The 15,604-nt window shown below is 39.8% G+C and overlaps 1 protein-coding gene across 3 annotated transcripts in view; it reads left to right on the forward strand.

Moving 5' to 3' along the window:
- SPOP (speckle type BTB/POZ protein) overlaps window positions 1-15,604 on the forward strand; it is a 67,729-nt gene that overhangs the window by 18,574 nt on the left and 33,551 nt on the right. Inside the window, exon 2 of one of the 3 annotated variants that reach the window (XM_067717081.1) lies at window positions 1,244-1,413. The exons of the other annotated variants lie outside the window; for them this stretch is intronic. The gene's annotated coding sequence lies outside the window, so the exon portion shown is untranslated. The remainder of the gene's footprint in view (window positions 1-1,243; window positions 1,414-15,604) is intronic. 3 annotated transcript variants of the gene reach the window in all.

The following is a 15,604-nucleotide window of genomic DNA, read 5'->3' on the forward strand; positions in this document are numbered from 1 at the left end:
TCTGCTCAGTCCCTTCCCCTCCTAGTGTCAGAGTATTATTAAAAAACTAGGCGCTGTGGTTGAGAATCTGCCTGCCAATGCAGGGGACACAGGTTCGAGCCCTGGTCTGGGAAGATCCCACATGCTGCGGAGCAGCTAAGCCTGTGCACCGCAACTACTGAGCCTGCGCCCGAGAGCCTGCGAGCCACAACTACTGAAGCCCACGCGCCCTCGACCCCGTGCTCCACAACAAGAGAAGCCACCGCAATGAGAAGCCTGCACACTGCAACGAAGAGTGGCCCCTGCTCACCACAACTCAGAAGACCCGTGTGCAGCAATGAAGACCCAAAGCAGCCAGAAAGAAAGAAAGAAAGAACATAGCTGATGTTTCCCGAGCACTTATCGTGTGTTAGGCTCTGCGCTAAGCGTTTTACTTGTATTTAACTCATTTAATCTTCACAGTAACTTTATGATGGAGGTATTCTTACCTGTGTTTTGCAGGTGAGGAGTCTGAGGTACAGGGAGTTTTTTTGAGTATTAATAACTTGCCTGAAAGCATATATTTTGTTCTGTATTCTGATTTTGGTGGTTGTTACATGTGAATTCTGTCAAAAATTTTGTACACAGAAAGGTAAATGATACTGTATATACAAATGCTAAATACATAAATGAATGCACCCAGAGTTCTGTGGATACTTTTGTATCCTTTTAACGGGATCTGTTTAGAACTTTTTATAATGCCAGAGTCTCATATTAACAAATTTTTCTAAACATTCCCACCAGTTCTCTGACCAACCTGACAAATAAGAAAATGGGTGGATTTAAATTTATCCGTCCTCCCCCTACTTCGGTTATCTCCTACTTGAAGACAGAGGGGCAGGAAAGGGTCTGAAGAGTCTACAGATTATACTGACCCAGTCTTCTTTTCCACCAGTAAATTGTGAATGATTTTTCCCCATAGATATCTACAGTATTTTTTAAAATAATTGTAAACAATTTCTTTTTGAATGTTTTCATCTCCTTCAAGTATGGTAGGGATTGAAATAAAGGTTATAATTTCATTCTAGAATAAAGAATGAGGATAACAGTATCTTAATGCCAAGAATAACAAAAATATTTTGAATTAGCTAAATTAACAACAGTTGGGAAAGTCAAAGTTTATAGACATGAGATATTTATAGGAGTGATTGGGTTAATTATAAATTATGTGGCAGTCTTAAAGACACTGGACATGTAATTTCATTTTTGATAATTTGTTATGCAGCAGTGGAAAACGAAGACACCTCCCTTCCTCCGCTGGCCTGTGCCTTGACTGCTGTGCCTTGTTTGGAGCGCGTGCTCATTGAAAACTCATACAGTGGGGGACAGAGGTCAACTACTGCTTACTTTTGGAAGTCATTTGTATTACATGATCTGACTGGATGAACTTTTCTGGCAAGTATGGGCAGTAACCAATAAGTATGCACTTTGGTTATCAGACTGTCTACCAGCCAATTATGACCAGTTACTTATGTCATAGTAGTTTGCCATTTAACACAGCAACCCTACTAATAGTGGCTTTAGTTTGTTCCTGACAGTGTGTGCAAACTCAGTGTTAAATTGAGTGTCTTTGATTTTTGGTTTAGTTTCAGGTCGTCATTTTTCTGTCTTAATCCATTGCCACTTAATACCAATCTCAAGTCCAAGAAACAGATTCTTGTGTGTCTTGGAAACTGTAGATTGTATTGAAGGGCGTAATTGTTTCATCTCAGTCTGAGGCCTGCCTCCTTTATTATGTGACTGTAATATTTGTTTTTTCTGTAGTTTATAATCTTTATTTGAAAACTGTTAACCTAAAATTTTTATCTTCTAATCTGTGGAGTTCATTCTGGTAGATAGGACGTTGAACTCCATTAGGTAGAATTTGCTAGCACCTAGAAGACTTTAATTCTTTTCAGCTGCAACCAATCCTAAAGGGCCTACAGGTAAGGGTATGTTTTTGGTTGTTGTTAGTGGTGGAATTTGGGGACCTCCCATGTGATTTTCTGATAAGGTCATGGGCAGGACCCTTGCCAGGTAACCCTTATATTTGACTTCGTGTCCCATTTACTTCAACTGCCCCTCCCTTTCCTAGTTGATGCCTTGTTGGATTATATGCTCTGAGCCCAGTGTCTGGAGTTGGGCCCCATTGATAATTTGTGCTGTAGTCAGAGCAAGGGTTGAGAAGACTTCCCTCATTTTGAAAGATGCTTCTGGCCCTTAGCATAGGACTTGCTGTGTTTGGTGAGTTTTACGTGTTAAGTGTATGTAAGGTCGGCTTTGATTTGAGTGCTTCGTGTTGATCCTTAAAACTGAGGCTTTTTTTTTAGTGATCTCCTGATAATAGAAGAAACTGGGGGCAGTTTTCTTAAGAGATTTAGTGTTGTGTGTGGTTGGTTTACTTGGATGAGGAAAGGAAAGATTATGTGTTGGGAATAATCTCATAGTGGGTGTTCCTAAATTATGTTTAACCACTTTTCTTATAAAATTAGAGGGAGCTTCTGCTGAAAACATACGGCATTAGATATACCTCATTTCCCTGGTTCTAAAATTTTTTAAAAATTTATTTTTCCACATTTCAGTGTAAGACCAAAGTTGTTGCTCCCTCCCCACCATGTGATGGCATACTACAACTGAAGATGTAAGAAATACTTAAAATAATGAATTATAGAAAAGTAAAATGAGAACTTTTATATATGTTTACTTTGTTTTTAGAAACTCATGTGCTCCTCCTGGAGTTGCCTGATGTTTATATGGTCCTTTGCAAATACTTCCTAGTAAACTAAGATGATATTTTCAACGTGGATGACATTCATTAATTTAATTAAGTTACTTATTGAGTATCTACTCCATGCTAGACATTATACCAGTTATTTAATTAAAAAACACTTTAAAAATACCCAGGAGTTACTTCTGTGTGCTCTGTTAACACTTACCAACTCTGAGATCATGTACTATTCCATTTAACTTGGGAATAAACAGCTGAATTAATAGGGATCCTCTGGCAGTGAAGAAGATAAGGAACTAAATTGATTTTTCAGTGTACCGATATCCATCTCTGGGTGAAAGTGGCCAGATTATATGCGGAGGAATTTAGCCATACATGCTATTAAATCCACATCCTGATCTAAGATAGAACTTGATCTCCTTGGAATTAATAGAATCTGCAGTACAAGTTGCTCACTCTCACCTACTCTTTGTGCTTCCTTGTACTCAAAGGTGTGGGAGAATTGAGCATTCAGTCATGTGGATGGGGAGTATATATTGGTACAACATTTTGTTGAGCACTTTGGCATTATCTATCAAAATAAACAGTGCTTAGACTTGGGCTTGCTGCATTTATGTTCAGATACACCTATCTGCTACATTGTTTGCAGTAGCAAAAACCCAGAAACCACACATCAGGGTACAGTGGAATTCCTTGCAGCCTTTAGAAAGATCAAGGTATGTGTGTGCCTCCAAGGAGTATGAGTGTGTGTGTGTGTGGTGTGTGTGTGTGTGTGTGTGTGTGTGTGTCTGTGCTGGTACATGCCTTTTTTTGGTTTTGTGTGTTTTTTTGCTTGTTTCTGAGGCTACAAAAGAAAACAGTGGTTGTCTTTAGGCTTAGGAAAGAGGGACTTGGGTGTCTGGGAGGTAACTTTTACTTTTCAATTATAGCTTCCTATAACTTTTGAATTATTTATACTGAGTACATATTGCTTTTATTTTTTTAAAAGCATATGTGTAGAGAGGCAGATGTCATTTTAACAGTTTTTCCAAAGGGTCATAGAACTTTAGTTCTAGAAGGGAGCTTAGAGAGCCTTGGACAGTTGCCCTCAATTTAAATATAAGAAAACTTAGATTTAGCAAAGTATCTACAAAGCCTACACTAGAATTCAGGTCCCAAGGACAGCAAGAGCTTATAAATATATTGACTTGTTCTGTTCTAACAGTTTATTTAACTGATGTCCGTTTCTCATTGTGAAGAATTGATTTTGAAAGACCCAATAAAATGTTGACCTTTGTGAGACAGATCTTCATGTAACTACCTCTGGCAATAAAGGTAAAGTGGTAGTGTTAACTCTTACCTACATTTTGTAACTTTTCCTTAAAAGTGAGTTTATTTATGAGTTCTGTAAGTTTTTAATATTTGAAATGAATTTGTGTCTAGAGTCCAAAGCTTCCCTTTTTTATTTGAATACTAGCTGACTATCTAGATTTTTTTTTTTTTTTTTTGCGGTACGCGGGCCTCTTACTGTTGTGGCCTCTCCCGTTGCGGAGCACAGGCTCCGGACGCGCAGGCTCAGCGGCCATGGCTCACGGGCCCAGCCGCTCCGCGGCATGTGGGATCCTCCCGGACTGGGGTACGAACCCGTGTCCCCTGCATCGGCAGGCGGACTCTCAACCACTGCGCCACCAGGGAGGCCCTATCTAGATTTTTAAAACTGATTTTACTGAGCTTTTGTTCCATCTAGTTTCCAGGGATGAATAGATGGAGAAATAATTTTTGTGTCTTCTAAATGGCTTCCTATTTAAAGACCAAGTATACTGAAAAGGATGGTAGGGAAATTGTTTAAAGGAGGAAAATTTATATATTGAGGAGGAACCCTCAGTTCTTGAAAATATGAGTTCTTCTTTTAACTATAAGTTGAGTCTTTTCCTGGCTCTTCAAGGCCAGAAACATTTTCTTTTAATTCAAACCAAGCAAAGAAATTGGTAGTAGTGAGGCTGGTGATTTAACATGGGACTGGACATCCAAACTGTATTCAGTGCATATTTTTTATGGTTGATTGACTTTAGGGCTTCAGCAATGGGAACACATTTATTAATGCTCAGAGTAGTTGTTGGACTTAGGATAAAAATCTGTTTTTTGCTGTGACTCTACTAGTTGTATACGTGGGAGAAACTTAGTCTTCCAAAATTTAAATAATCCATAAGCTCTCCCAAAAAGGGACCTCTATTTGATAATAATTTGATTCAGCTAATAAGATGACTCGTTGCTTTGAAGGAAAGGGTTTTCAGGAAATAGAGTAAAAGAGCCTTTTTACAGCTTGAGGATCAGAGTCAAATATGTGCAGCTTTAATCAGTTAAGGTTTGGTTGAATTGAAAGGAAGAAGAGGTTACAGAGGGCCAAGAACAAATAGAGTTGCAAATTTATATTTGTAACCTCGCATCCTTGGGGAGGAATCCAGTTTCTATAGCCGCTTTAATTCTGTTGCGAATGTAGACTGAGCAGTAGAATTGGGTATCCTGACAGTTGACTTAATTTGAACAGTCGCATTAGGTAAGACTGGAAAACAATCTGTAAAACATTTTACTGGATGTCCATTAAATCCTTTTGTATCTCTAGAATATTTTGCTAATTCCTTTACTCACCAGATGTTATGAAGCACCTTCTGTGTGCCAGGCACAATACAGGATTATCTGGGTACACGTCCCTTGCCCTCAAAGCGTGTTCAGGCTCATAGCCGAGAACTCCCTTCACTTTACTCAGATCACTTCAGTCTTTTACTCCTGAAGAATTAAGTAGCATTAGCAAGTTTTCTTGGTTTTTTACTATCACCCAAAAGGCGTTTGTTGCAATTTTTGTTATTATTTATATCTCCATCTCCAAAAATGCTTTTACGTCTACCTTTTATTTTTCTACTTGTAAGCCAGTTTCCCATCTCAGAAAACAGATCTCGGCTCCCAGTCCCATTATGATCAGTTGTTTCCCTTAACTGATAGAAAATAAACTGTGTACTACAGAATAAGGCTTAGTGGTCAGCAAAACTAGTGATTTCTTTAAGGCAAGACAGAGTCTACAGGCTTGATATTATAATTTTTAAAAAGAGAAGCCTAAGTGGATACAATAAGAAAAGTTTCAAAGATCAAGGATGGCTTTGTTAAAAATTTTTACCCCCGAAAGAAGAAAGAAAGTTTAATCAAGTGTCTGTTGGACCCAAACAAGAAAAAGACCAGGGGCTGCTTCTGACCTTGAACTGGGCGTTATCTCAGCAGAGCCCCCACTGTCTAGGTTCTGGTTTTCAGACTTGCAGGACCAGAATGTCAGTATTATAAGTGCACTCAGAAGATGATCAGGCTCTATAAACTGTAGACAGTGTAGAGGATTAATTCACACAAAACAAATCCATGGAAGAGTAGGGATGGGGCTGCTACTTTTGGCTGTGGTCACAGAAGGCCTTTTTTAATTTCTAATTAAAACAAAACAAAACAAAACATTTATTTATTTATTTTGGCTGTGCCGGGTCTTAGTTGCAGCACGAGTGATCTTCACTGCGGCATGAGGACTTCTTAGTTGCGGCATGCATGAGGGATCTAGTTCCCCGACCAGGGATCGAACCTGGGCCCTCTGCATTGGGAGTCTTATCCACTAGACCACCAGGGAAGTCCCCAGAAGGCCTTTTTTAAAAGAGATGAGTGTTGAGCTAAACATAAATAACAAGAAGCAAGTAATGTGAATAACTAGGAGAAGGGTCTTCCAGGCTGAGGGAAGATAGCACTAAGACCCTGAGGTGGAAACAGGCTTGGCTTATTTATAGAAAGGCCAGTCAGTGTGTTTGGAGTGAGGGATAGGTGATAAATTTGGCATAATGGACCAGTTTTTATAGGACCCTATAGGGTCAGGTAAAGAGACTGAATTTTGTTCTAAGTGTGGTTAAATGGAAGAGGGACATGATATGATTTACCTTTTTGAAGTTCATTGTGGCTACTGTGTGGCAAATAGATTGTGCTACAGAGGAAGCTGGAAGATCAGTTAGACACCAGTTACCGCTGGTTCAGATGAGAGAAAACTGCACAGAAATGGGTAAAATTTAGATGGATAAATGTGGACTGTATTAGGAAGCCGGACAGCTGACAGGACTTGCTGATAGTTGGGATATGAGAAGATAGGGGTTTTGGCTTGAGCAACTGGGTAGAAGATAGTGCCATTTAGTATTTTCGTCATGTTAGACTTTTCAGATGAATATAATTAAGGAATGATAGAAATTGTGCTTTTTAATTCTGTAAGCTTGTGGCAAAGGAGAGAGAGATCTCCTGGGGAAAAGACACTGGTTTTTTGTAAACTCAGGCTAGAAAATACTCTGGCATGTTAGAAAAGTAGCCATTTTATTTTTAAAAATTAATGATGATTAGGTGCTAAAATATGGAAAGTCCTTAAAAAAATGTGAGGACATATGATTTGTTCCCAGGGTCTAGTCTTGAAAGTAGGCATGAGCCTATCAACAGTTTGCCCAGGTGTCATTAATAATTGTGCTTAGAATTTGTTAGAACAAAAGAGCATAGTTTTCAACAGAGTTGCCACTTGAAAACGAAATCAGAATCGAAAGTTAGGGTATATATATATATACACGCACACACACATATATATATATATATATATATATATATATATATATATATGTATGTATGTATCTTCTATCGGGTATTTTTCCAGTTCCTCCGTGTTGAATAATACCTCATCTAAGAATCACCTAGCCACAGGAATTAAAGTATTGGATTAGAAGTTGAAAGACTTCAGTCTTAACTCAGCCCCCTTAATAGCCATGTAACCATGGTAGATTGTAACCTCTGGGCTTCTGTTTCCTTATTTGTAAAATACTTGCCCTGCACGCCTCACAGAGCTGTTAATAAATCCCAAATAAGATCATGAATGTCAAAGTACTTGGAAGATGGTGAAGCATTGAATACTGCTTGTGAGGGAATGGTTATATAGCTTAAAGCATTTACCACGAAACGACCTTAGAAGTCCCTTTAAAGAAGATAAGGAAGCGCTGGCTTTGGCAGCACGTCTGCTAAAATTTGAATGATACAGAGAAAATTAGCATGGCCAAAAAATTAAAAAATAAAAAGACAAGGAAGATGGGGGTGGGAGTGCTCCGGTTGTATCTCTACTGTGAATCTTGAGATTATGGTTTCCATTAGGCTGTAGTACTCAACTGTACAGACCTATTCTCAGTGGCCTTATAATTCTTAACCAAAGGGACTTGTGAAACAGAGGACCCTAGATAAATTTAAATGTTATGAGGATGATAAAATGTAAGTTTGGTTTTGCTGTCTTATTTGGTAGTTAGAACTTTATTCCTATCCGTAATGAAAATGAAAGGCAGCAAAATATTAGTATTTTTTACTTTTAAGTTATTTTCCCTTTATTTGCTCTTGGGCTATGGAGAGGCATTTTGTTCGATTTACTTGGAGTATCTTTTCCTTAAGAAGGGAAAAGTATAAACATGCCAGAGGCTTGCTAGCAGTTGAAAGCAACTGTTGGTCAGCCAGAGAAAAGAAGGAAAAAAACAGGTTGGGGAATGGAAAAAGTGAAGCAAGAGGGAGGAAAAACAGATTTGAAAGGGGGGAAAAGCATTTAAATCATTTCCAAAAGTCTCAAGTTTTCTTTTTAAAAATCTGTCTTTGAGTTTAGGTACTATACTTTGAGGTGGTTGAAGGAGAGGTTGGTCTTAGAGGAGAGTGAGTAAAATTAGGGAAAGTGGGAGGACAGGTGTTCAGGTTAGAGGTAGATGATGGAGAGGAAGGAGAAGGTGTTCTGTGGAAATATGGTTCCTTGTGAGGATTGACAGTCTCTGAGGATATACTGGGTTAGGATGAGTGTTATCCTTATTTAAAATGTACTTTCTTACTGAAGTATATAACGTCAGTCTCTTTACTCCCTCTGCTTAAGTAACCCCGGTGCTGTGTTCCCATCAACTGGGGAAAATATTTCACCAAGAGCTAAATTTTTTATTATTGAGAAGATCTGGACTGAATTCATTGGCTTTTTTGGTTTGATTTCAGACTACTCTGATGTCAACTTTTTAAAGCTTTTCTAATCTACTTTTCCCTCTAAATTCATTGTTTTTGGGGACTTCCCTGGTGGTCCAGTGGTTGAGAGTCTGCTTTCCAGTGCAGGGGACCAGGGGTTTGATCTCTGGTCGGGGAACTAAGGTCCCACGTGCCCAGGGGCAACTAAGCCGTGCGTACGCTCTGGAGCCTGTGTGCCGCAACTAGAGAGAAGCCCGTGTGCCACAACAAAAGATCCCGCACCACAACGAAGATCCCGCATGCTGCAACTAAGACCCAACGCAGCCAAATAAATAACTAAATATTTAAAAAAAAAAAGAAAAAGAAAGCCGAACAAAAAGTAGAGAGACTGTGAGACCTTCAGCTGAAGTCCTCTTCATTCACTTTCTCAGTCCTTTTTCCCACCTCACTCCCCAGAGACAATCTATGACCATAAACTTAGTGTGCATCCTGTGCAGAGTGTGTGTGTGAATGTATAAATAAATTCTATTGCAGTCATTTTTTCATTTATTCTTGTTTTTCAAGATCTGTCCATCTGGATACATGTAGATCTAGGTCCCTCATTTCAGCTGTTTAATTTTTTAATTTCTCTGTATGTATATTTCACAGTTTTCCCAAACCCCTTCGATGGATATTTAAATTGTTTCCTTTTTTTTTTTTTGCCATTACAGACAGAACTTCAGTGAACAACCACCTCATGTGGTGTTTTCCTCCTCCTCCTTCTTCCTTGTTATTGCTTGGGTGGCTTGATTTTTGTCCTAAATATCTTATTTGAATTCTCCCATTTGGTTTACCACTTTGGTATTCACAATCATCCTTTGAAGGAGAGGAAGGGATGAGGAAAACCTTCTCTAACTTGAAATGCCAGTTTTCTTTTACTAAGGCCAGAGGCTCTGAAATGTTCTTTTCCTGTGGATTCTTTTTTTTTTTTTTTGCGGTACGCGGGCCTCTCACTGTTGTGGCCTCTCCCGTTGTGGAGCACAGGCTCCGGACGCGCAGGCCCAGCGGCCATGGCTCCTGGGCCCAGCCGCTCCGCAGCATGTGGGATCTTCCTGGACTGGGGCACGAACCCGTGTCCCCTGCATCGGCAGGCGGACTCTCCACCACTGCGCCACCAGGGAAGCCCATCCTGTGGGTTCTTTATGGACTCTGATAAATTTGGCAACCTTTGCATTTAACATTTTATATTTTTATTGTCTCATATCCAATAGCTGATTTTCATAAACATCAGTAACTACTCACGTTTTCCCTTTCTCCGTTATATGTTTTCTGTCATTACTTTTTAACTCCTAGAATACTTCCGACTCATTAAATGTAGGACTAGTATTTAGTTGGTTGATTGCCAACCTAGTTCATTCAATTCTTGTCTTACAAATTCATCATGAACCAAATGTAGCTGATACTTATGAAGGAGTTTCTTGGAGCATTCTTAGCCAAATTAGACATTTTAAAAATGTAAGCCTTTGGGCTTCGCTGGTGGCGCAGTGGTTGAGAGTCCGCCTGCCGATGCAGGGGACACGGGTTCGTGCCCCGGTCCGGGAAGATACCACATGCCGCGGAGCGGCTAGGCCCGTGAGCCATGGCCACTGAGCCTGCGCGTCCAGAGCCTGTGCTCCACAACGGGAGAGGCCACAGCAGTGAGAGGCCCGCATACCTCAAAAAAAAAAAAAAAAAAAGTAAACCTTTACCTTAGATTAGAATTATTACAGATAAATTTTGTTCAGGGACCATATGTTTCAATGACCAATGGTTTTCTTTTCTTTTTTTTTTTTTTGGCTGTGTTGGGTCTTCGTTGCTGAATGTGGGCTTTCTCTAGTTGTGATGAGCAGGGGCTACTCTTCATTGCAGTGTGTGGGCTTCTCACTGTGGTGGCTTCTCTGCTGTGGAGCACGGGCTTTAGGCATGCGGGCTTCAGTAGTTGTGGCTCATGGGCTCTAGAGTGCAGCCTCAGTAGTTTGCGCATGGGCTTAGTTGCAGCACCACATGTGGGATCTTCCGGATCAGGGCTCGAACCCGTGTCCCCTGCTTTGACAGGTGGATTCTTAACCACTGCGCCACCAGGGAAGTCCCAGTTTTCATTTATATTTTTTTTTCTGGAGTCTTTAATCCACTATACTTTAGTCATTATTGTGAGGTTGGGTGTATTTTTTAAATTTATTTATTTACTTATTTATTGGCTGCGTTGGGTCTTCATTGCTGTGTGCGGGCTTTCTCTAGTTGCGGCGAGCAGGGGCTACTCTTCGTTGCGGTGCACGGACTTCTCATCGCGGTGGCTTTTCTTGTTGTGGAGGACGGGCTTCAGTAGTTGTGGCATGCAGGCTCAGTAGTTGTGGCTCATGGGCTCTAGAGCACGGGCTCAGTAGTTGTGGTACACGGGCTTAGTTGCTCCACAGCATGTGGGATCTTCCCGGGCCAGGTATCGAACCCATGTTCCCTGCACAGGCAGGCGGATTCTTAACCACTGAGCCACCAGGGAAGTCCCAGGGTGTATTTTTAATTTTTATGTTCTAGGGTTGTTTTTTTTTTTCCCACTTTAAAGGTGGATCCCGTTCAGAGCTTTGAGCACTTGGAATGTTAAAGTGTTACAAATGAAAACGGTTACTCTTCTCTAATAATACACTCCGCCAGCTGAAGTGTTTGAGTAGGACTTCCTTTCTTGAATATATCAACTATCTTTAAGAATTTATGTGCTAAGTATTTTTAAAAGTAATTGATAAGACCTTAAAATGGAAATCTTAGTAATAAACATAACTGTAGAATATCAGGTGCCTGTGTATTTTCTTTCAGATTTGTTTATGTCCTAGGATATGGTTCATGTCACAAGTTATTGTGGTTGGAAAGTAACCTTCGGATCTAGGCTTATTCTGCCTTTATTTTAGGTGAAGTATTCCACCAAAAGTATAAGCTCTATCTGCATACTCAGAAGTATGTGTAATCACTCAGTAGGCAGTGAATTGTTCAGTGACTTTTCTTCCTTATGTTGTAATCACTAAGTTTGAATGGAGTTCTTTACCTGCTCTTTATCCTGTCAATTCCATGTTTTATGCTGCAGAGAAATGTTCCTATTTTAAATCTTTCTTTAGAATAAAAGTATGTTCTTATGTGGAATACTAACACCATGGGGTTTTGTTTTCCCTTCCACTCTGGAAACTCTGCTATAAAAAGTTTTAGTTCCTAAGTCAAAAATAATTTTTTCTTTTAACTGTAGTTACTGTCTTGGGATATTTCATCTGGATACATAACAGAAGACTTTACTGTTTCTGTGGGCATCAAAGTATAATATAAAGAACCTTCTTCTTGAAATTATATTTTGTTTGCATAATTCTTTATTTAACACACCTTTTTTCCTGACTTTAAAGAAAATAAGCTCATTAAAAAAAGAAACTTTAATGAAAAGTATAAATAAAGGAAGCAATCACTCAGTCTTCGTTGCTACATCTTGTTGAGTAATTCCCTTAGTGGTTACGGCAGCGCACACCTGCACCAGCAGTACAGGAGAGCTCTTGACTTTTGTCTCTCTGGGCTCTCCCAGCATTGCCGTCACTAAAACATGCACTGCACATTTGTTTTAGGGGAAAATACAGTTTAGTTTGTATCAACTTTTTATAAGTCTTACCTGTGACTCAGTACTAATAAGAGCATAAATCTGAAACTTGTTAGTAAAACAAACTTTGTTAATAAATTTGACTTACAGAGAAGGGAAGCCTTCTTTTTTTCAAATGTATAAAGTTATTGTCTAATCTTTCAAGGATAGAAATCCAAAAGAAGAGGAGATTAATTCAGTCATTTATTAGATAAGTATTTGTTTCTGATCTTCCACTTGCCAGATACTGTCTGGGTACAGCAACAAAACAGACAAGAGTCTGCCTTCTTACATCTCAGGTAAAGTGTGGTAAATGACTTTGTGTGCTATAGAAAAAAATGAAGCAATGCAGGAGAAATAGGATTATGGCTTGGGGGGAGGGGATGACATGCTTAAGGGTGTCAGGGAAGGCCTCACAGAGATGGTGGTTATTAGGGAAAGCCCCAACAATGGGGAGGGAGTGTGCCAAGAGAATATCTAGGGGAAGAGTTATCCAGGTAGAAGAAAGGGCAAATGCAAAGCCCTAAGGCAGGAATGAGCCTATTCTGTCTGAGGAACAGCGGCAGAGAAGGCCAGTGTGGCTGGAACACAGTGAACTCCGGAGAAAATAATTGGAGATGAGGCCAGAGAGGTAATGAGGTCCAGATTGTGCAGGGCCTTTTCAGTTATTGTAAGAACTTTGGCTTTTACTCAGAGTTGAGATGGAAATCATTGGAGGTTCCATCAGAGGACATGATTAAACTAAAAAGGTAATACCAAAAAATACTTGTGTCCTGGCTTTGCTTTTTCAAAAGCTTTTGTTTGTATCTTATAATAATTTGGATATTAACTAGTGGCTCCTGGTGAGTAGTCATACATAGATTTAAACATTTGTGTCAGTACCGAAAATTTCGCAGGAATGCAGATCTTAGGTATTGCATTTAAATTCAGAGAAAGAATGTATAATAGGAAAGCCTGTCTATAGATATTCATTCCTGGGTGGCCCTGCATTTATTACTGAGTTCTCATCCTGAACTGTCTTTGAAAAAAAAACATCAAGGGTATATTCTGTGCAATACACTATATTCACCCTTAGACATTGGAGGAGATATATACACACATGCACATATACTCTATTGAGTAATTTTATTGCATATTTTAATGCATTTTAAATTATGATTTTATTTTAATGCATTTTTATTTTGAAATATAACCCATAGAAAAATACACAAAACATAACTGTATAGTTTAAAGTTTAATTATAAAAAGCAAGTACTGGCTTCCCTGGTGGCGCAGTGGTTGAGGGTCCGCCTGCTGATGCAGGGGACACGGGTTCGTGCCCCGGTCCGGGAAGATCCCACATGCCGCGGAGCGGCTGGGCCCGTGAGCCATGGCCGCTGAGCCTGCGCGTCCGGAGCCTGTGCTCCGCAATGGGAGAGGCCACAGCAGTGAGAGGCCCGCGTTCCGCAAAAAAAAAAAAAAAAAAGCAAGTACTTATATAACCACCAATTAGACCTAGAAATATACCGTTGCCAGCGCCCAGAAGAAGCTTGCTGTGTTGTGTTACTTGTAGAGCATAACCCATAGCCAGGTGTCACTAACCTGACATTTGTGATGGTAGTTTCCTTTCCTTTGTGATTTTACTACCTGGGATTCATTGCAAACCAATAGAACTTAGTTTTGTCTGTTTTTGAACTTTATATACATTAAATGGAATAATACTATATGTGTTCTTTTATGTCTTCTTTCAGAATCTAACTATATGTTTGTAAAGTTCATCCATGTTGTTATGTAGAACCGTACTTTCATTGCCATGTAGAACCCTGTCGTGAATATACCCCAATTTGTGTATCCATTCTACTGTTGATGTTTTGCCTGTTAGGAACACTGCTGCTGTGCATGTTCTTATTTATGTGCACTGATGGACATGTGCAGGACTTTCTCTTGGCTGTGTTTGGGGGTAGAATTGTTTAGTTTTTAACAAACTGAACAATGGATCTTTAATTTTTTTTTAACATTTTAAAAAATTTTATTTATTTATTTTTGGCTGCATTGGGTCTTCATTCTTGCGCTCAGGCTTTCTCTAGTTGCGGCAAGTGGGCTTCTCATTGTGGTGGCCTCTCTTGTTGCACAGCACAGGCCCTAGGGCGTGCGGGCTCAGTAGTTGTGGCACACGGGCTTAGTTACTCCTCAGCATGTGGGATCTTCCTGGACCAGGGATCGAACCCCTGTCCCCTGCATTGGCAGGGGGATACTTAATCACTGTACCACCAGGGAAGTCCCAATCTTTAGTTTTATTAGATAAGAAAAAACTGTTTTTCAACGTGGTTGTGCTAATATGTCTTCCTACCAGCAGTGTGAAAGTGCTCCTGTTCCTCCCAGTCCTTATCGGTATTGTCAGACTCTAAATTTTGCCAGTCCACTAGGCCTAAAAGTGTTCATTCAAACAAATTAACTGAGAAACCGAAACCTTAAACACAGTTGGTGTGCAGTAAATAATCTGTTAAATGAATTCGGCCTGACTCTTGCTACTCTAAATCTTCTGATCGTGACTTGTCCTGTTTTAGAGTCAATAGTTCAGTACAGCTTTTGGTGAGGGCTCGTTCCATTACTGACAGTAACTAGACTTGGTTAACCAAAGTAAGAGGAACTTATTTGTACCAGTGTACCAGTTAAAGATAGCATTTACATTTTCAGGAAAAGATTCTGTTTTTGTTTTCGAAATGAAAGCAGCAAAGAGGAGCTAGTAAATTTTTTTAATTTAATTTTTATTGTTAATTCTTTTATTTCCTTGGCTGCGCCTTGTGGCATGTGGGATCTTAGTTCCCCAGCCAGGGATCGAACCCGTGCCCCCAGCACTGGGAGCGTGGTGTCTTAACCACTAGCCACCAAGGAGGTCCCAAGATGCTGTTTTTTAAGAATCACCTACAGTGTATGCAGTACTTCATTTTCCCACAAAAAGGAAGATAGCACCAGAATTTCCTGCCTAGGTTATACTCCTAGAACCCTTGCAACCGCTCTTATCCCTGTTTCTGTTTTGAGTGACTTTGTAGGCTATGGTAGATTATTTAGGTGTGGGGGGGTGGTGTTTAGCTAAGATGCCTCACCAGTCTTCAACAGCCACCTCAGTGTGGCAGCTGTTTATTAAAACCGTAGGATACATGGCTTTGTTTAAACGTATCTTGCTTCAGTGTAATTTACCCAGAGCACTTTTTTTTTTCTTTAACATCTTTATTGGAGTATAATTATTTTACAATGTTGTGTTAATT

This window comes from Pseudorca crassidens, chromosome 19 (assembly GCF_039906515.1).
Source record: "Pseudorca crassidens isolate mPseCra1 chromosome 19, mPseCra1.hap1, whole genome shotgun sequence".
Lineage (NCBI taxonomy): Eukaryota > Metazoa > Chordata > Mammalia > Artiodactyla > Delphinidae > Pseudorca > Pseudorca crassidens.